This window comes from Leptodactylus fuscus, chromosome 1, assembly GCF_031893055.1.
Source record: "Leptodactylus fuscus isolate aLepFus1 chromosome 1, aLepFus1.hap2, whole genome shotgun sequence".
In the NCBI taxonomy this organism is placed as follows: Eukaryota; Metazoa; Chordata; class Amphibia; order Anura; family Leptodactylidae; genus Leptodactylus; species Leptodactylus fuscus.
The window spans coordinates 244,216,470-244,236,861 of record NC_134265.1 but is presented as its reverse complement, the minus strand read 5'-3'; the positions used below and the strand labels follow the sequence as shown (position 1 = coordinate 244,236,861).

Sequence of the window (20,392 nt, the reverse complement as noted above, 5' to 3'; positions counted from 1 at the left end):
TGGGTTTTTTAGAGGCTCCCTCCACCATGAATTTGCCCAAACTGGGCTGGTTAGAGGCTCCCTCCACCATGAATTGGTCCAAACTGGGGTTTTTAGAGGCTCCCTCCACCATGAATTGGTCCAAACTGGGTTTTTTAGAGGCTCCCTCCACCATGAATTGGTCCAAACTGGGCTGTTTAGAGGCTCCCTCCACCATGAATTTGCTGAAACTGGGCTGGTTAGAGGCTCCCTCCACCATGAATTGGTCCAAACTGGGGTTTTTAGAGGCTCCCTCCACCATGAATTGGTCCAAACTTGGCTGTTTAGAGGCTCCCTCCACCATTAATTGGTCCAAACTGGGCTGGTTAGAGGCTCCCTCCACCATGAATTGGTCCAAACTGGGTTTTTTAGAGGCTCCCTCCACCATTAATTGGTCCAAACTGGGCTGGTTAGAGGCTCCCTCCACCATGAATTTGCCCAAACTGGGCTGTTTAGAGGCTCCCTCCACCATGAATTTGCCCAAACTGGGCTGGTTAGAGGCTCCCTCCACCATGAATTGGTCCAAACTGGGGTTTTTAGAGGCTCCCTCCACCATGAATTGGTCCAAACTTGGCTGTTTAGAGGCTCCCTCCACCATTAATTGGTCCAAACTGGGCTGGTTAGAGGCTCCCTCCACCATGAATTGGTCCAAACTGGGTTTTTTAGAGGCTCCCTCCACCATGAATTTGCCCAAACTGGGCTGTTTAGAGGCTCCCTCCACCATGAATTGGTCCAAACTGGGCTGGTTAGAGGCTCCCTCCACCATGAATTTCCCAAAACTTGGCTGTTTAGAGGCTCCCTCCACCATTAATTGGTCTAAACTGGGCTGGTTAGAGGCTCCCTCCACCATGAATTTGCCCAAACTGGGCTGTTTAGCGGCTCCCTCCACCATGAATTGGTCCAAACTGGGTTTTTTAGAGGCTCCCTCCACCATGAATTGGTCCAAACTGGGCTGTTTAGAGGCTCCCTCCACCATGAATTTGCCCAAACTGGGCTGGTTAGAGGCTCCCTCCACCATGAATTGGTCCAAACTGGGCTGGTTAGAGGCTCCCTCCACCATGAATTTGCCCAAACTGGGCTGTTTAGAGGCTCCCTCCACCATGAATTGGTCCAAACTGGGTTTTTTAGAGGCTCCCTCCACCATGAATTGGTCCAAACTGGGCTGTTTAGAGGCTCCCTCCACCATGAATTTGCCCAAACTGGGCTGTTTAGAGGCTCCCTCCACCATGAATTTGCCCAAACTGGGCTGGTTAGAGGCTCCCTCCACCATGAATTTGTCCAAACTGGGTTTTTTAGAGGCTCCCTCCACCATGAATTTGCCCAAACTGGGCTGGTTAGAGGCTCCCTCCACCATGAATTGGTCCAAACTGGGTTTTTTAGAGGCTCCCTCCACCATGAATTTGCCCAAACTGGGCTGGTTAGAGGCTCCCTCCACCATGAATTGGTCCAAACTGGGTTTTTTAGAGGCTCCCTCCACCATGAATTTGCCCACACTGGGCTGGTTAGAGGCTCCCTCCACCATGAATTGGTCCAAACTGGGGTTTTTAGAGGCTCCCTCCACCATGAATTTGCCCAAACTCTGCTGGTTAGAGGCTCAATCCACCCTGATTTTCAAAACAAATGTTGGTGCCAACCTCAACTTACTACAAGGGCCAAATTCACTGCTGGTGACAAGCTCTCCTCACTGCAAGTGCCAAATACACATGTTTCAAGGTGTTTTCCTACTGTCAGAGAGGTGGTATTGAGTGTGTAAAGTGTGTAGTTGTTAGGCTGTGATGTTGGGGTAATAGAGGGTCTTTGGTGTGTTAGATGCCCCCAGACATGCTTCCCCTGCTGTCCCAGTGTCATTCCAGAGGTGTTGGCATTATTTCCTGGGGTGTCATAGAACGAGTATCTGTTCCCCATAGACTATAATGGGGTTCGAAACCCATTCGAACACACGAACATTGAGCGGCTGTTCGAATCGAATTTCGAACCTCGAACATTTTAGTGTTCGCACATCTCTAGTTGCTATATATGGATAATCAGCAGTTACAGTGCACTTTATATTGGCAGAAGACTCTTAGGGCTAGTGTGTTTTTTACAGAAACATTACTGGGTCCTTGAGTTATCCAGACTATAGGAATTTTTCGGTCTTGTATGGGGTGTGCAGATGTATAACTAATTGCACACAAAGGATACCCTATTAGTCAGGAGTTTTTTTTAGGGTTATCACTCTGGTGTGGCTTTTTGTTTGTTTGTAGAATCTTTTAATGAGAAACCAATAAAAAATTATCCTTTAATACGTCCAATTGAATAGATTCACTCCTCTATTCCCATTATATTTGATTACATACCTGGTACGTAAAACCTTGTAATTGTCTAATTCCTTGTTTCTGTATAAAGGAGGCTACATTTGCACAATCCTGTAAAGTACAGCAGAGGGCAGTGTTATACTGGTTACATCACTTATGCTGTATGTTACTCATTCATCAATGGTTTTTAGTCGCATACATTAGTAGTAGAGATGAGCGAACAGTAAAATATTCGATATTTGTTATTTGTTTCGAATAGCCGCTCAATATTCGACTATTCGATCGAATATCGAACCCCATTATAGTCTATGGGGAAAAATGCTTCGTTTCAGGGGATCCCACCATTCGACTCAGGAGGGACACCAAGTCCACTATGACACCTCAGCAAATGATGCCAACACCTCTGCAATGCAACTGGGACAGCAGGGGAAGCATGTCTGGGGACATCTAACACACCAAAGACCCTCTATTACCCCACTATCACAGCCTAACAACTACACACTTTCCACATTCAAAAAAACCTCTATCAAAGTGGGAAAAATACCTGGAAACCTTCTTTCTTCCCCAATTGGATGGACAGAAACCCAAATTTAAGCTAAAGAAACATTAACAAGCACCCCTTTAAATCACATTGCCCATGACAACCACAGATGGAATAGACAATGGGAAATCCAACAGTACCCACCCTTAACTGTCATTGTGGATGTGTGTGTGTGTGTGTGTGTGTGTGTGTGTGTGTGTGTGTGTGTGTGTGTGTGTGTGTGATGTGGTAAGGCCTTCCAAAATTCACTTTTATGGCCATTAACGTGAGCCTTTCCAAATTAATTTACAGGCCCTTAAGCTGAGCTACCAGCAGAGATTGAGGCCCTTCAGGTGACTTCAGCCTTCTACCTGCAGAGTTTTAGGCCCTTTAAAATTCTTAGCCCATAAAACGGTGGTTCCAGAACCATCACTATCATTGTGTTGGATTGATGCAGTGGATTGGACTGAGGACCCAGACATTGAACTTGATTTTGATTGTGAAATTGATAACATTTTGGCATCAAGTCCTGGGGGTAACTTTTATTTAGAGGGCCGCAAAGGTGGAGAATTGGCTGCAACCACTACTACCGGTAATGATCCTCTAATATGAGACTCTACATTACCTCTATAGGGGGTTCTGATCAGGTGGTAATAGTCCAAACAACATGCTCTAGTACTTCACATATAGATCAGAAACCACTTTCCCTTCCGACACCAGATTTAACCAATCTTCACCATCACCTTGCTGAGATGGAGCCACTAAAGGAAACCTTGCCTTCAAGGGCATGTCCTGGAGCTGCAACTGAACTAAATCTAAACACAGAGTCCTTTGGAACGGAACAAAATTCACCAGCAGTGGTTTTGGCCCTTTGGGTGAGTTGAGCCTTGCACCAGCACGTGTCCCGTAACATTAGGCGGGTCCTAAGTTCTGCGCTAAGTTGCACAAAGTTCCGCTTGACCACCGACACGTAGACAAGTGCATGCGGCCAGGGATGCTGCATCTCAATCGCAGCACACTGGCTGAATGTAGTTGAGGCTGGGACCGAGTCGCAAACTATGGCGGCCTGCCTTGTCCCCCCCGCACAATATTCCTGGTAGGAGTACTGAAACGCCACCCTCCTCCTCCTCCGCCGTTAAATCAACCCCAGCTACGAGCTGGAAGCGCTGCAACACTGGCGTGGGGAGACGTCAGCATGCCGTGCTGAAGCTCATCAGCTTGGGGGGGACAGAAAGACTGCCTCCAAGGTGAGGGTTGCCATCCTGGATGATATGGCAATGTGGCTTTCGCCGCTGCACCTGGGCCCAGGTGCAGGTTGGCGTATGTGATAATGATAGCCTCAATACACTCCAGCAACACCTACATCTGCCTGAAGCACTGGCTGTTGTGCGAGGTCACCACATGCTGAAACCCTAGATACCGTATGTTGAGCAGGGTGTGTGAGTAGCAGAGACCTTTGATGGAGTACCAGCTACAAAACCCAAGGGCAGGGGCGGATCCAGGGCCGGGCGAGCCCGAGCTAACAAAATGGTCCCGGTCGGCATGTCCCGACTCCAACAGAGCTCAGAGTTAAAGCAGGAGCTGAGCTCACAGCTCCTGCTTTAAACGCCTATGTATTTCATCTCATCGGCGGTAGGACGCCGATGAGATGAAATACATAGGCGTTTAAAGCCGGAGCTGTCACAGCTCAGCTCCGGCTTTAACGCTGAGCTCCGGCCTCCGGCATTTGTAGCCGCGATGTGATGACGTCATCACATCGCGGCTACAATATGTGTCTGAGGGAGAGAGCTGCGGGGGAACGAGGAATGGTGAGTGTGTGTGTGAGTGTGTGTGTGAGTGAGAACGGCATGGCACTGGGGCAGATGGAGGAGGGAGAACGGCATGGCAATGGGGCAGATGGAGGAGGGAGAACGGCATGGCACTGGGGCAGATGGAGGAGGGAGAACGACATGGCAATGGGGCAGATGGAGGAGAGAGAACGGCATGGCACTGGGGCAGATAGAGGGGGGAGAGAACAGCATGACACTGGGGCAGATGGAGGAGGGAGAACGGCATGGCACTGGGGCAGATGGAGGAGGGAGAACGGCATGGCAATGGGGCAGATGGAGGAGGGAGAACGGCATGGCAATGGGGCAGATGGAGGAGGGAGAACGGCATGGCACTGGGGCAGATGGAGGGGGAGAACGGCATGACACTGGGGCAGATGGAGGGGGGAGAATGACATGGCACTGGGGCAGATGGAGGGGGAAGAACAGCATGACACTAGGGCAGATGAAGGGGGGAGAATGGCATGACACTGGGGCAGATGGAGGGGGGAGAATGGCATGACACTGGGGCAGATTGAGGGGGAGAGAACAGCATGACACTGGGGCAGATGGAGGGGGGGAGAACGGCATGACACTGGGGCAGATGGAGGGGGGAGAACAGCATGACACTGGGGCAGATGGAGGGGGAGAAAGGCATGACACTAGGGCAGATGGAGGGGGAGAACGGCATGACACTAGGGCAGATGAAGGGGGGGGAATGGCATGACATTGGGGAAGATGAAGGGGGGGGAACGGCATGACACTGGGCAGATGAAGGGGGGAGAACGGCATGACACTGGGGCAGAGACGGGGGGAATGAAACTGTGGGCAGATAAAGGGGGAGAATGGCATGAAACTGGGGACAGAGATAGAGGGGGGGACATGAAACTAGGGGTAGATGAAGGGTGTATATGAAAATGGGGGGGAGATATAATTTACGGGTGACTGTAGGAGGATTATACTGTGTGGAATCACATGAAAATTGAATGAGAATGGGTAGAGTCAACATAAAAGTGGGCGGGCCTAATTTGCTGCGCGCGCCACACGTTTTTGTTCCCTCTTTGTAGTCTTCAACAGTTGGGAAGTACAGGTTAGAAGTGTGAGACCCCCAGTAAGTAGGGCCCCGCCAAAGTCAATTGCCCAGGGCCCCGCAAACCCTGGATCCGCCACTGCCCAAGGGTTCGTCAGAGTCAGCTCCCTCAGTTTCTGCACCATGAGTTTCCAGACTTATGTGAAATCCTATCCCATCCTTTCCACTGGACAAGAAACATTAGCATGCGCTCATCACAATTCCTGATATGACAGCTGCGTTAAGCAGGGTGCAGGGTACAACGCAGACCAGGCCTGAGTACCAGGAATATGTGTTACAATGGCTAGCGGATAATGCTTCCAGCTGCTTTTCCAGTTGGAGGCAGCGAAGTCATGCCAAGTAACACATTGCCACACATGGCTGACTTCATGTTGGGTTGCTTTTCAAGAGACAAAGACATAGTTCACATCATGTACAGCAAACAATAATAGATTGAACAAAAAATTTGATTGAGCTGATGTAGCGTGACCGAATTGCTGTGTCTCCCACTTAGCTTTGGGGGGTAGACCCTTAAAAATTGGATTGAGCTGATATAGCCTGATTGAATTGCTGTGTCTCCCACTTTGCTTTGGGGGGGTAGACCCTTAAAAATTGGATCGAGCGTACATATATATATATATATATATATATATATATATATATATATACTTGTATATATATATATATATATATATATATATATATATATATACAATTTCTGTCTCTCCCACCTAGGTTTTGGGGTTACACACTGTGACAAACTGGATTGAGCGAACACAGCCTGACTGAATTTTGGTGTTTCCCACCTAGGTTTTGGGGGTACACACCCTGAATATCTGGATTGAGTGTACATAGCCGGGGGGGGGGGGGGGGGGGTTTACACACTGCCTGAAAAGCTGGTTTTGACGTATATAGCAAGAACTGCCTGCTGTGGATTCCTGCTATGTTTTTTGGCGGGACCCCAGAGAAAAGCTGTTTTTGATGTATATAGCAAGAACTGCCTACTGTGGATTCCTGCTATGTTTTTTTGGGGGGGACCCCAGAGAAAAGCTGTTTGTCACATATATGGCAACAAGTAGATGTTCTGTATTCCCTGTTTTCCACCGTCCATGTAAAGCTCCGCTCCACTCCTCTCCCTGCAGTGTATAGCTCTGAAAAGAGCTGTTGTTGTTCTTCGGTTTTATCCCTGCCTACTAGAAGCTACTGCCTATCTAGCCCTCAGCAGATGTCTTTCTCTCCCTATCTCTGACTGCTAAAATGGCGAATAGGGCGGCAGCCGTTCTTATAAATGGGAGGTCACATGGCTGTCACAATGCCGAAGCAGGCGGATCATCAACGCCAACAACACACTCATTATATGGCGTCCCGGCGAGCTGCTGAGATGTCGGAACAATCACAGGCACGGTGTGAGGAACAAGGTCAGCAGCAAGACAGCTTGAGAGCTGCCAAAATGCCGGAGCAGGCAAATCATCAACGGCAGCAATTTGCTGAATATAGGCGGATCATCGACGCCAACAACCCGCAAACGAAGTTGCGGGCAGAAGCTAGTGCTATATAATCTGAAAATGCTTTGACAATAAATTAAGTATGAAAAACAGATAGCTACTGATCAATTCCTGGCTGTTAATGACATACAATATACCACATAATATAACTTCACTAGCAGTTACCCGCGACTTCGTCTGTGGGTTGGCGGTGGGGCTGAACCGCTTATATTTCTTGTCCCCCTATCTGTGCCCCCAGACTAGTTCATCTGCCCCCAGTATCTTGTTCCCCCATCTCTGCCCCTAGTTTCTTCTCACCCCATCTCTGCCCCCAGCTTCATGCCCCCCATCTCTGCCCCCCAGTCTCATGTCCCCCCCATCTTTGCCCCCAGTTTCTTCCCCCCCATCTCTGCCCCCAGTCTCATGTCCCCCCATCTCTGCCCCCAGTCTCATGTCCCCCCATCTCTGCCCCCAGCTTCCCCCATCTCTGCCCCCCAGTCTCATGTCCCCCCATCTCTGACCCAGTTTCTTCCCCCCATCTCTGCCCCCAGTCTCATGTCCCCCATCTCTGCCCCCCAGTCTCATGTCCCCCCCATCTTTGCCCCCAGTTTCTTCCCCCCCCATCTCTGCCCCCAGTCTCATGTCCCCCCATCTCTGCCCCCAGTCTCATGTCCCCCCATCTCTGCAGTTTCTCCCCCATCTCTGCCCCCCAGTCTCATGTCCCCCCATCTCTGCCCCCAGTTTCTCCCCCCATCTCTGGCCCCCAGTCTCATGTCCCCCCATGTCTGCCCCCAGTTTCTTCACCCCCCCATCTCTTCCCCCCAGTCTCATGTCCCCCCATCTCTGCCCCCAGCTTCATAGCCCCACCCTACCCTCCCCCACCTACATCGGCCCACGTATAGTAGCACTCACCTTGGCCTATGTCCTCCACTGCTCTGGCTGCTGGCTGAGTGCAGACAGTTCTGTGTCGTTTATGTAGCAGAGCAAGCCCGGCATCATAGCAACCAGACGCCGGAGCTTGCTGTACTTCATATAGGACACAGGCAGCCGGCCGAGAAGTGTATGCAGCGAGGAGACACAGGAGAGGAGGAGATAGGCCGAGGTGAGTGCTACTACACGGGTGGATGTATGGGGGGAACTGAAGCTGGGGACACCGACCTGGGGACACCCCCTTCCCCGGGACACCCCCTCCCCCCCTGGGACACCCCTCCCTTGGGACACCCCCTCCCCCCGCTGCACTCACCTGTATGTGTGGAGTGTCAGGTGCAGCAGCCTCCTCCGCGATGTGTGTAGGCAGCCTGGCATAGCTGCAGCTCCGGGACCCTGTGGGCAGCCGCCATCTTCCTCACTGTGTCCCTGGTGAATCGGCACGCTCACATGCAGCCCTCAACCTATGGTGCTGCAGCCCTGGCTCTAAATCCCGCCCACAGCCTGCCATGCACCAATAGGAGGAGCGTGGACAGAGCAGCGCTGGCAGAATGCCAGTTTCTATAGCCGAGGCGGATGGGTGTTTGGAGGGTGAAGGTGGCGATTTGGGGTGAGTGACCCACCTTTAAAGTAGCCTACTCGCCTTTTGTGGGAAATATGTAGGTGTGTGTGAAATTTCACCCAAATCCATTCAGCCGTTTGGCTGTGATTGAGGAACAAACATCCAAACCCACAAACTCACAAACATTCACCTTTATAATATTAATAATAGGATTGACTTAAAGGGACAAAAGTCAGCAACAGTCATTTTCTGTCTGTCTATTTATTCATTTTTCTGTCTGTATATCTGCCTGTTTACCTCTACATATTACAATCCATTGTCGCCTTGTTTCTGTATTTTTGCTTCAACATATATGACGTTGCAAAGTACATTTCATGTATGTGCTGTCTTAATAGTGAATTTTTTTGGTTCATCCCTCCCATAGACTGTCAAATTCCTAACAGGCTGCAGCTTGCTATATTTCACATGCCAGACAATTAGGGATTGTGAATGAAGGACATTCCTGAGGACTTGGCATATTAAGCAATGTCATTTTTTCCAACATACAGTCCTATGAAAAAGTTTGGGCACCCCTATTAATCTTAATCATTTTTAGTTCTAAATATTTTGGTATTTGCAATAGCCATTTCAGTTTGATATATCTAATAACTGATGGACACAGTAATATTTCAGGATTGAAATGAGGTTTATTGTACTAACAGAAAATGCGCAATATGCATTAAACCAAAATTTGACCGGTGCAAAAGTATGGGCACCTCAACAGAAAAGTGACATTAATATTTAGTACATCCTCCTTTTGCAAAGATAACAGCCTCTAGTCGCTTCCTGTAGCTTTTAATCAGTTCCTGGATCCTGGATAAAGGTATTTTGGACAAACAATTCAAGTTCAGTTAAGTTAGATGGTCGCCGAGCATGGACAGCCCGCTTCAAATCATCCCACAGATGTTCAATGATATTCAGGTCTGGGGACTGGGATGGCCATTCCAGAACATTGTAATTGTTCCTCTGCATGAATGCCTGAGGATTTGGAGCGGTGTTTTGGATCATTGTCTTGCTGAAATATCCATCCCCGGCGTAACTTCAACTTCGTCACTGATTCTTGAACATTATTCTCAAGAATCTGCTGATACTGAGTGGAATCCATGCGACCCTCAACTTTAACAAGATTCCCGATGCCGGCATTGGCCACACAGCCCCAAAGCATGATGGAACCTCCACCAAATTTTACAGTGGGTAGCATGTGTTTTTCTTGGAATGCTGTTTCTTTTTGGACGCCATGCATAACGCCTTTTTTTATAACCAAACAACTCAATTTTTGTTTCCAAAATGAAGCTGCCTTGTCCAAATGTGCTTTTTCATACCTCAGGCAACTCTATTTGTGGCGTACGTGCAGAAACGGCTTCTTTCTCATCACTCTCCCATACAGCTTCTATTTGTGCAAAGTGCGCTGTATAGTTGACCGATGCACAGTGACACCATCTGCAGCAAGATGATGCTGCAGCTCTTTGGAGGTGGTCTGTGGATTGTCCTTGACTGTTCTCACCATTCTTCTTCTCTGCCTTTCTGATATTTTTCTTGGCCTGCCACTTCTGGGCTTAACAAGAACTGTCCCTGTGGTCTTCCATTTCCTTACTATGTTCCTCACAGTGGAAACTGACAGGTTAAATCTCTGAGACAGCTTTTTGTATCCTTCCGCTGAACAACTATGTTGAACAATCTTTGTTTTCAGATCATTTGAGAGTTGTTTTGAGTAGCCCATGATGCCACTCTTCAGAGGAGATTCAAATAGTAGAACAACTTGCAATTGGCCACCTTAAATACCTTTTCTCATGATTGGATACACCTGGCTATGAAGTTCAAAGCTCACTGAGGTTACAAAACCAATTTTGTGCTTCAGTAAGTCAGTAAAAAGTAGTTAGGAGTATTCAAATCAATAAAATGATAAGGGTGCCCATACTTTTGCACCGGTCAAATTTTGGTTTAATGCATATTGCGCATTTTCTGTTAGTACAATAAACCTCATTTCAATCCTGAAATATTACTGTGTCCATCAGTTATTAGATATATCAAACTGAAATGGCTGTTGCAAACACCAAAATATTTAGAACTAAAAATGATTAAGATTAATAGGGGTGCCCAAACTTTTTCATAGGACTGTATCTACAATATCTGCTTTTGTTTTGATTTATGTCATCAGTATTAGAGATGAGCGAGTACTATTCGGATCAGCCGATCCGAACAGCACGCACTCATTGAAATGAATGGAAGCACCTGGTACTTCCGCTTTGACGCCGGCCGGCCGCTTAACCCCCCGCGTGCCGACTACGTCCATTCATTTCAATGCGTGCGTGCTGTTCGGATCGGCTGATCCGAACAGTACTCGCTCATCTCTAATCAGTATATATCAGTCTTTTTGATTTTCTTCCTTTCTTAAGCTAGCCCTAGACACAGTATGAATATTGTGTGATTTGAATTCTTTTTAATAGATGACTGGTCTTAATTGCTTATGTTTGTATGGCGATTAACCACTGATGTATTTTATGGCATCATGCAAAAGTACAGTCTCATACCTGAACAGTTCTGTATTTTATGGCAGGTTTAAAGAGGCTCCCCACATGAATTGCCCATAATCCTACTAATATTATAAATGTAAAAGTTTGGATGTTTGTGCGTTTGTTACTCAATCACGCAAAAACGGCTGAACAGATTTGAATGAAATATGCGACATAGATAATTTGTAATCTCGATTAAAACATAGGCTACTTTTTATCCTGGTAAATGACACGGCTTCACGGCTGTTATGAATTTATGTTTACATACTATATTAAACTGCTCTTCTAGCAGCTTCTCAGGTTCTGAAAACGCCAGGTCTGTTATCTCTCTATGTAAACACTCAGCTAACCCTCAGTCCATTCTGTACACTCATTTGCATATTATCTGATCTGCTCCAGGCAATATGCTGACACACTGGATGGGAAAACACCTTTAATCCAAATTGACAGTTTGATACTTTTAAACATGCCAGGGAAAAAGAAAATCTAATTTGTTGCAAAATTCTAAAACAACAACAGCTATGAACGTGTTGTTGGCAGCGCTGATGGGGATCATCAGTGCCAACAACACACTCATTATTTGGTTCCCCAGTGAGCTACTGAGATGCCGGAACAATCATGGGCACAGCGCGAGTAAGAAGTTCAGAGGCAGGCCAGCTTGAGAGCTGCCGATACGCCAGAGCATGCAGATCATCGATGTCAACAACACACTCATTATATGGCATCCCAGCGAGCTGCTGAGATGCTGGAACAATTACAAGCACAACATGAGGAACAAGTTCAGCAGCAGGACAGCTTAAGAGCTGCCGAAACGCTGGAGCAGGCAAACCATCGACGGCAGCAATTTGCTGAATGTAGGCAGATCATCCATGCCAACAACAGGTAGATGAAGTTGAGGGCAGAGGCTAGTATGAACATAAATTTATAACAGTTGTGAAGCCATGTCATTTACTGGGATAAAAAGTAGCCTATGTTTTAATCGAGGTTACAAACTATCTATGTGCCAAATTTCATTCAAATCCATTCAGTTGTTTTTGCGTGATTGAGTAAAAAACACACAAACATCCAAACCTTCAGATTTATAATATTAGTAGGGTGAGCAAGAGTAGCAGGAGTCAAAACTATTGTTGCAGGATGTGTAGTCTTGGAGAAACAGTCAAAAACAAAATGACAGCCTTCAGAAGAATGAAGATGGTGAAGTAAATGAATTATGTCAGATATTGCAAGTCATTTACATGTACATGCCTTGGGATAAGCTGCAATGCAAGAGACAGGTAAATTAATATGCTTCAATTCTTCATATATTTAGGGACATGCTGAGAAATTCAACAACAGTGCCATAGACATGGGTAATAGTTGTGGTTGCCCTTGGCTTTAGATCTTGAAAAGGGTTCAAAGAGGATTAACAAAGCAATAAACATATCTGAGCCAAATTGGTCACTACTCAAGAATTATAGAATGTTTTCTACATAGGTACACGAAGATTAGTGAGGCACTAATAATTTGAACATTTTTCAGGGGTTCTCATTTGCTAACAAGGTTCAGAATCACTGTTTTACCGTGTATGTGATGGAACATTTCCTGGTAAATTTGCCACTCGGCCTGTTTTCTGATGATGAACTTGTGGGTTAGATTTTCCCCATGGCTTCCATGCTTCATTATCATAAACATTTCAGCTAAAAAAATGAAGTATTAATAAACACATATATGAGACAAATAGCATTATTGATATTCTAGAGTATAATAGATAAGCTTAGGTTAACTAAAGATGAAACAAAGTGTATTGGTTGGACCCTTGAGCAACGATAAAGCCAAGCAGGTCCACAGAATACAACTCTTTGGAGATGGCTGTGTCATAGAGTCTATGATGCAAGTTTCTGAAAAATGGCATATGGAATGTTAGTCTTGATATCCCTGATAGCGCTGGGTAAAGAGCTGCCTCACTTATGATGAGACATACGCTTCTTCATAAATGCAGCAGCTTCTCTGCTGGTTTGTGTGCCTGTGCTGTAATCTATGCCGGTTATGTCAGTAAACTGACGTAAATTATATTAAATATAGTGATACTCCTTAGCAGCCCCCTGCTTCCCCTTCAGCCTTCCAGAGTTCTGTGTACGTCCCACATCAACTCATTGAACAGCATCAGAATGTTGCTGACACTATTCAGAGCAGCACTGGAATGGCTCTCAGTGGTCACATGGGTCATGGAGCCCAGGAGAGGTAAGTATTACTGTTGTTAGTTAATTTTGCTTACCTTCCCTGGGCCTCCGCTCATTATACTCTGGGGTGAGTATAATAATAGTTTGTGGATGGCAAACCTCCAACATTTCCAGGTCTTCTGGATCTGAAATTTTTGAAAAATGTGTAATATTTGAAAATTTGTACAAAAACACACAAAAGGCCGCAATGGGATGCTGTTCTTTGGAGAGGGGCTACTGTGGTAGATTGTCCTGTGTGGATGGGCCAATATGAGACATTATGCTGTGGAGGGCTTCTATGGGACACTATACTGATATGGATGCAGAAAGGAATGTCACACTTAGGATGTGCTAGTGAACTTTACACAATGGACACAATGGACCCTTTACACAATATAATGCGCCATAGGGGCCTCCATATCAGTATAGTATAGAGGGATGCAGTTTAGGGATGCTGGTGTGCTGACGTAGGGTCCCAACCCGTAGTATTCATGCAGAAAGGAACATCACACTTAGGATGTGCTAGTGAATAGAGATGAGTGAACAGTAAAATGTTCGAGGTTCGATATTCGTGTCGAGTAGCCCCTCAATATTCGACTACTCAAATCGAATATCGAACCCTATAATAGTCTATGGGGGGAAAATGCTCGTTTCAGGGGTAGGCAATGTTCGATCAAATTATACTTACCAAGTCCACGAGCGAGGGTCGGGCTGGATCATCCGTGCAGTCTTCTCCTTGCAGCGTCTCCGCGGCGTCTTCCTTCTTTTCATTCACTCTGCCAGGCATCGGGCCTGGGCAGAGCTGACTGCGCATGCCCGCACTACAAGTGGACATGCGCAGTCGGCTCTGCCCAAGCCCGATGCCTGGCAGAGTGAATGAAGAGCCGGAAGACGCCGCGGGGAAGCTGCACTGAGAAGACCCAGCATTGATTGGCCGACTGTATAGCATTCGGCCAATCAATACTGGTTCTGCATCGAACTTTTACATTCGAACAGCGAGTGGTACTCAATCGAGTACGAGTATTTCGAATACCGTAGTATTCGATCGAATACCTACTCGATCGAGTACTACTCGCTCATCTCTACTAGTGAACATTCTTTATTACTCACACTTGTGATAGTAGAGTAAAACGCTTTTTGGTATTCGCAGATACCTTCCTCAGACTCTTGACATGTAGTGTCAGTAGTACTCTAGTACAGTTTCCATATAGTAATAGTTTAGGTAAATAACAGCGTCAACTCCATATGCTACCAGAACAGGGACCGCAGTTTTGAATAGTAAATAGGAGATTCCTCCAGCAAGGACCCCGCGTGGCTGTGTTAAGTGGCATGCACGCCAAGAAAAAGAGCGTGTGCATGCCACTTAACACAGCAAATTTGTTGCTACTAGAGATGAGCGAACACTGTTTGGATCAGCCGATCCGAACAGCACGCACCCATAGAAATGAATGGAAGCACCTGTGACGCTGACTTTGCTGATGGCCGGCCGGCCGGCGTCACAGGTGCTTCCATTCATTTCTATGGGTGCGTGCTGTTCACTCATCTCTAGTTGCTACATAACAATATAGATGTAAACTACCTATATAAATTTTATGGGATTATAAAGAACAGTATTCAATGATCTGTAGTACCACACTAGCTACAGTGCACCATCAGATAAACTAAAATCAGGTAGTGTGGAAGAACAATCCCTGGGTTTACTAATGAATGAGCTTTGTCTGACCATTATTTTTTGATTGATTGATTTATTTAGCACAGTATATGTTTTCCTTTACATGATAGTGTTAAAAAACCCACAATTCTTTCTCTTTCATCTTCCAATAATCACTGTAAATTCCCCGTCATGTGTATTTGTATGTAATTTCAGACTACTATTAAGAAGAGCCTGTATTGTCAGAACAACTACGGGATTTCTTTTTCAGCAAATTAAAATATCATATTGAAGCAGAAAGACAAACCTTCATGCCCTGCAGCATTAAATCTCTTCTTAGCAAGCGCAAGCTCACGCCCCTTACTCAGGTATGGATGAATGTGCACACAGGAGTGTTCCTGTCAGCTGTCAGGTCTGGTAAACACTCCCAAAATGCACTGAGGCAAAAAGGAGTGGCTAAGATTAACTCTACCTGTACGGCTGGAGGAGTAATAATTAACTTTCCTTTGTCTTTTATAAACTACTCAGGTGAGCCGTCAGGTCACTCCAAGACTGTCATGTTTCCTTGGGGAAGCCGCAAATCAGAAAGTGAAATGCGTGTCCAGGTTCTTGAAACAAGGTAAGTTAGATCTGAAATCTTTCATAGTATTATTGTTCTCTTCGGCCAGGCAGCTGGAGTTCTAAGGTGGATATGAAATATTATAACCTAATATCGTTTTTATAATAAGGATATGTAGGTATTTTCATAAAGTAAAGGAAGTATGAGGCAATTTATTGAATCTGCATACTTCTCAGAAGACATTGAGGTTGTACGTGCCATAAACAAAAACAGGATTCAAGGATCAATGAGCTTTTCTTTATGTACTTATCAAAGAATTCAGCTTCAGCCCTTCTGAATCAATGTTTAACTAAGTAAGCGTTTACAGAATAGAGATGAAAGTCTACACTGAGTCTTTTGCTATGTAGCCATGCGTAACCTGTGCTGAATTGCTGATTGTACTCCACACTTTCACAGCAAGCAATGTTTTGCCAACTGTAGTTTCTGTTGTAATGAAATATATAACTACAAACACTGGCTCTTGTCCTGTGAGATATTTAGTTTTTATATTGCAGGAAAAGTTGTCAAAATGTAATAATTTGCAATAACAAGTTATGTTTTGTTATGGCTGATGTCTCTACGGTATATAAACTGTATGAGTGAACCCATTTGTTTTAAATGAGTTCACATTTATTTTAAGGGTTCAAAGATGGATTCCTCTGATTTTACAGATATATATATATATATATATATATATATATATATATATATATATATATATATATAGTCAGGGTCTGGGGTTGCTAGGTGGGGTGGCATGGACACAAAAGTCCAGTTTCTTTAGTCCAAAACAAAGGTAGAGTTTATTTTCACTCAGAAAGATAGTGCAGCAACAAAAGGAAACAATAAAAAAAAAATACCTGCCTGGCTAGGCTCTAACTAAACATAGAATAGGTTACCTCACCTAGAATGACAGGAATCCAAAAGCCAGTAGAATCATTCAGGACACAGCTCCAATAAACGACCTCTCTGTTGACTCTCTAGCCAAGCTCTGCCCAAAGTCTGCTGCTGGAGCTGGCTTCTTAAGGTCCCTTGATGAGCAGACTCTCAACAGCTGAGTCGCTGCTGAAACATCCCCAAAGTGTGGACTGGAGGGGGGTGGAATGACAGGTCCCACTACCAACCTACCTGCCATTCCTAAAAATCCAGCCCAATACTGAACATTTACCAAAATGCTCAGCATACGAAAGTTGTCTGCTGAGAACAAACATTCCTTCTGGAGTTTTCTCATCTCACCCACCTTAGTAGTCTGGGTGAGATGTACACCCCTCCATTACCTGACCAGCCATTTATTGAGCATAAAATAGTATAAATAACAACATCACGAAAGCGTACAATTACACACAAATTTTGGGGGTAATACAAAGTCAAAGACATATACATGTTTTGGTAGTTTACAACAACCACACGTCTAGGCACTTGTATGATTAAAAAAAAGGGGAGAGGTGGGGAGTGAGGGAGGAGAAATGGGGTATGGGAGATGGAGCGAGAAAAAAACAGGAAGGGGGAAAATACAGCTAGGGGGTCAGAGGGGGAAAAGGGGGAAGATGATGACAAAAGAGGGTTGATTAGCTGGGGGTATACCAACTAAAAATAAGGGGGTTTATGTACATTTTGAAGGATGAGTTAGGAAAGTCATATCCATTTTTTGTTGTGGAGCTTAACCTTGCAAGGGGATTATTATTTATTTTATATGAGTTTGAAGTAAATGAAGGCACACTTGTTTGTTCGGATATGGTGCAATGTTATATTGTTTACCTAATGCAGCTCTTCTAGCCTACAAAGTTTGTTTACCAAATTTCTTTTCCAATTAAGGGGTATAAATGAGTAGCTAAGTCCTTCCTCTTAGGCTGCATTCACACAGAGTAACGCCAGGCGTCATTTGTGTGTAATTTGTGTGTCTTTTACGGCCGTCATAAAACGTTTACATAGAGTTCTATAGGAAAAGACGTCCGTAATTTACTTCCATCATTTACGGCCGTCATTACAATGACGGCCGTAAATGACGGCCGTAAATGACGGCAAATATAAAATAAAGATTTTTGCAGTGTCCACTGAATGTACAGTATAATTAATATAGCATATATGATAGCAAGAAGCTCTACAATGTAATATTGGCTAAAATGTGTCCTAGCCCTTAAGTACTATCATGGTGTCTATCATACACCACTATCATACACATACAGTCCTATGAAAAAGTTTGGGCACCCCTATTAATCTTAATCATTTTTAGTTCTAAATATTTTGGTGTTTGCAGCAGCCATTTCAGTTTGATATATCTAATAACTGATGGACACAGTAATATTTCAGGATTGAAATGAGGTTTATTGTACTAACAGAAAATCTGCAATATGCATTAAAACCAAAATTTGACTGATGCAAAAGTATGGGCACCTTAACAGAAAAGTGACATGTATCTTTTAATCAGTTCCTGGATCCTGGATGAAGGTATTTTGGACCATTCCTCTTTACAAAACAATTCAAGTTCAGTTAAGTTTGACAGTCGCCGATCATGGACAGCCCGCTTCAAATCATCCCACAGATGTTCAATGATATTCAGGTCTGGGGACTGGGATGGCCATTCCAGAACATTGTAATTGTAAGTCAATTTGGAGCGGTGTTTTGTCTTGCTGAAATATCCATCCCCGGCGTAACTTCAACTTCGTCACTGATTCTTGAACATTATTCTCAAGAATCTGCTGATACTGAGTGGAATCCATGCGACCCTCAACTTTAACAAGATCCCCGGTGCCGGCATTGGCCACACAGCCCCAAAGCATGATGGAATCTCCACCAAATTTTACAGTAGGTAGCAAATGTTTTTCTTGGAATGCTGTTTTTTTGGATGCCATGCATAACGCCTTTTTGTATGACCAAACAACTCAATCTTTGTGTCATCAGTCCACAGGACCTTCTTCCAAAATGAAGCTGGCTTGTCCATATGTGCTTTTGCATACCTCAGGCGAATCTGTTTGTGGTGTGCTTGCAGAAACGTCTTATTTCTCATCACTCTCCCATACAGCTTCACCTTGTGCAAAGTGTGCTGTATTGTTGACCGATGCACAGTGACACCATCTGCAGCAAGATGATGCTGCAGCTCTTTGGAGGTGGTCTGTGGATTGTCCTTGACTGTTCTCACCATTCTTCTTCTCTGCCTTTCTGATATTTTTCTTGGCCTGCCACTTCTGGGCTTAACAAGAACTGTCCCTGTGGTTTTTCATTTCCTTACTATGTTCCTCACAGTGGAAACTGACAGGTTAAATCTCTGAGACAACTTTTTGTATCCTTCCCCTGAACAACTATGTTGAACAATCTTTGTTTTCATTTGAGGGCCGGCTGTCCATGCTAAGCGACCATCAAACTTAAGAGAGTTATCAGGCCTGAAACTACAGACACAAGAGATAAGATCTAAGGGGGAGGAAAACAGAACAGTCTCTGATCAAGGTACCAATAAGCCAGAAATGCCTCACACATCACAAGAAAGTCCAGAACTGCCCATCACCCCAGACATAGAGCCAGAGAGAACCCAAACAACGAAAACTATAACAAAAACCTCAAACCAAGATATAGTCCTGATCATAGACTCCAATGGCAAGTACATTAATACAAGAAATCTCTTCCCACGGCAAAGAGTCAAGAAAATCCACAGCCCAACCATTGAAAAAGCCAATACCGTCATTTGCAAGCCTTTCTTCACCACCCCAAAACACATTATCATACACACAGGCACAGAAGATCTCTCTGACCAGCCCCAACAGACAGCGGGCCAACTGGTCCAACTAGCAGAGAAAGCAAAGCAACAGTTCCCAGACAGTAGTATCATCCTGTCTTCTCTGCTCCCACGAGACGGCATCTCTGAAGACATCATCATGGGGATCAACAAAGAGCTGGCGACCAGAATCAGACAAACACCAGGCATCACCCTGGCACAACACCCCTCCATAGATAAGCGTCACCTATATGATGACAAACACCTCAATAAACATGGCGTCAGCCTCCTAGCGAAGGAATTCAAAGACTTAGTGCTCAACAGAGACCCCGGGCCTAGACAACAAACAAAACAAAGAGTCATGGAAATAATACCCGACAACCGCCAATATCCAAGACAGAACCCCCCAAAGATGCCACCTATCAAGAAAAAGCCAACCAGAGCAACCCAGAGCACCGACATAGAGACAATAAAGAGAATAGAGCATGCGGTCACTACAATGGCCACAACAGCAATGCACATAAACCAATACCTGGCCACACTGCAACCAACCAAGAACCCAGCCCGTCCTCTGCAGGACAGCTCATTACAAGGTTTACACACTGAAGATGAAATCACTAACTATCAGTAGTTGGAACATACAAGGGCTGAACGCCTCAGCCTTTGGATCTAAACCAAAAGATCCAGACTTCATAGACAGACTAAAAAACATAGACATTCAAATCCTCCTAGAGACATGGACCCGGGCAGATGACGAGTCCCTAACACCCATGGGATACAAGGAACTCTCAGTGCCCGCCCAGAAAAATAAGACCACCAAACATGGCCGCCACTCAGGAGGCATACTAATATGGTACAAGGAGGAGCTCAAAGAACACGTAAAAGCTACCAAACGTGGAACCAATCACATATGGATAAAAATAAGCAGCTCCATCCTCAGCGGCCAGCAGGACATCTATCTCTGTGCAGTATATATGCCCCCACCAGGGTCTCCCTACCACGACC

The 20,392-nt window shown here is 45.3% G+C and overlaps 1 protein-coding gene across 1 annotated transcript in view; it reads left to right on the top strand.

Moving 5' to 3' along the window:
* Positions 1-15,571: 15,571 nt before the first annotated feature.
* Positions 15,572-20,392, top strand: part of RASSF6 (Ras association domain family member 6) — an 86,786-nt gene continuing 81,965 nt past the window's right edge. The window contains exon 1 of the mRNA XM_075285283.1: positions 15,572-15,699. The gene's annotated coding sequence lies outside the window, so the exon portion shown is untranslated. The remainder of the gene's footprint in view (positions 15,700-20,392) is intronic.